This window comes from Suncus etruscus, chromosome 10 (assembly GCF_024139225.1).
Source record: "Suncus etruscus isolate mSunEtr1 chromosome 10, mSunEtr1.pri.cur, whole genome shotgun sequence".
Lineage (NCBI taxonomy): Eukaryota > Metazoa > Chordata > Mammalia > Eulipotyphla > Soricidae > Suncus > Suncus etruscus.
In genome coordinates, this window is record NC_064857.1 from 69,849,563 (window position 1) to 69,852,126 (window position 2,564).

Consider the following 2,564-nt stretch of genomic DNA (forward strand, 5'->3'; position numbering starts at 1 on the left):
GAGTGATTTCTGAGCGCATAGCCAGGAGTAACCTGGAGCGTCACCGGGTGTAGTTTAAAAACCAAAAAAAAAAAAAATATTTTTACTTACTTCAAGTCTAGAGTCGCCCATAAACCAAATAAGCTATTGTTAAAAATTCTAAGTCACAGAGTTTACAAGAGATATATAAGGTTGTAGGGTTCAGTGAAGGTTGCCCTCCTATTGCCTTAATGCTCATAAATAATTTAGTTAGAGTCTACACACTATGCATCCCAGAGGTACTCACACATACACACACACACACACACACACACTCGGGGGTTCTACTGCCCAAATGTGGTGGCCACATACCTTAATTAAATGAGATACTTACCCAGATGCATTCCATTTTGTTGTGGTGCTCACACACAGTTGGCTACAGGAGACCTTCAAGTCACTCATGGTGTCAGGAATCACAAAGAGCAAAGCTTCCGGGCTCAAACAACAGAAATGTGGGGTCACATTGAACAAGCAGTGGCAATGGGGATTGAATTTGTGGCCACACAAAGCATCGAGTCTAAGTCACTAAGCTCTTTCTCCAGCCTTTGAACCACAATATGTTTATCCAATCATCCCTAGATGGGCATTTTGAATGTTTCTTCTTTCTTTTTTTGTCTCTCTGTTTCAGCTTTTATGATTAGTGTTTCTATAGACTTAGAGGTATGTGTGCATCTTTTTTAATTAATGTCTTGATGTGAAACTACTTTGAGAAACTCTATGCCACTAAAAATGAGAACATGGAAGACATGGATAAATTCTTGGACACTTGAATGAAGAGAATGTAGCATATCTAAACACCCCTCATCACTATTGAGGAAATTAAGACAGTAGTCAACTGTCGGCCCTAAAACAAAAGCCCTGGCCCAGATGGATTCACTAATGAATTCTTTCAAACCTGTCAAGAGGAACTACTACCAATCCTGGCAAGACTCTTTCATGAAATCGAAAAAATAGGAACACTTCCAAATAGCTTTTATGAAGCCAGCATCACCTTGATACCTAAACCAGACAGAGATTCTATGAAAAAAAGAAAATTACAGACCAATATCGCTGATGAACACAGATGCAAAGATCCTCAACAAAATCCTGGCAAATAGGATTCAATGCCACTAAGATCAAGTAGGTTTCATCCCAGGAATGCAAGAATGGTTTAACATCCATAAATCTATCAACATAATACACAACATCAACAACAAGAAAAATAAAAATCACATTCATATCAATAGATGCAGAGAAAGCATTTGATAAGGTCCAACATTGATTCTTGATCAAAACTCTCAGCAAGATAGGAATGAAAGGAACCTTTCTCAATATAGTTAAGGCCATCTACCAAGTCAGTGGCAAATATTATCCTCAATGGAGAAAAACTAAAAGCCTTCCTTCTAAATTCTGTTACTTGACAAGGCTGTCCTCTCTCACCACTTCTATTCAACATAGCAATGGAAGTACACACTATAACGATTAGGCAAGAAAAAATATCAAGGGAATCCAGATAAGAAAGAAAGAAGTCAAGTTCTTGCTGTTTGCAGATGACATGATACTCTACTTAAAAAACCCTAAAGACTCTACCAAAAAGCTTCTAATAACAATAGACTCATATAGCAAGGTGGCAGGCTACAAAATTAACACACAAAAATCAACGGCCTTTCTATACACCAATCGTAATAAGAAATGGATATTAAGAAAACACCCCCCCCCACCAAGGGAAACTTCTGCACCTGTCTGCCTGTGTTTCTGAATCCCTGAAGGTCTCCTCAGAGGCCTAGGGAGTGCACCCAAAAAAACCCTGCATTTTGAAGCTGCCCAGTGAGTAACTTCTGGCTGTGGGGGTCGGAGTCCAATAAGCTGAGCTCTCTGGCCTGCAGAGGCTCCACCCTGCTGTGCCTTTGTTCACTCTGAGAACTTCCAGGGAAACTTCTCCTGCACCTCTCCGCCTGTGTTTCTGAATCCCTGAAGGTCTCCTCAGAGGCCTAGAGAGTGCACCCAAAAAAAAAAAAAAAAAACTGCATTTTGAAGCTGCCCAGTGAGTAACTTCTGGATGTGGGGTCGGCGTCCAATAAGCTGAGCTCTCTGGCCTGCGGAGGCTCTGCCCTGTTATGCCTTTGTTCACTCTGAGGACATCAAGAGAAACTTCTCCTGAACTTGACTGCCTGGGTTTCTGAAAAAACTGTCAACTAGAGGCAGCAAAAGAGTGCCACCACTCCCTGTCGCAGCCATGCACTCTTTCTAACCAATGAACCCCACCACAACCGCAGGAAAAACCACACTACAAGCGTGACAATGGGGAAATCTCGCATGCAAACATCATGCACAGAGAATGAAGATGAAAGCTCGGATGACCTAATAAATTCCAACGACCTGATTAACCTGTCAGATAAGGAACTTAAAATAGCAATATGGGAGATATTTGAAGAACTCAAAGAAATCTGAACAACACAAAGACAGAAATCAGAAAACTCCAAACTGAAATAACAGATCTGAAAAACATGGTAGCTCAACTAAAAACCTCAATGGATGGCCTCGCCAGCAGGGTATCAGCAGCTGAG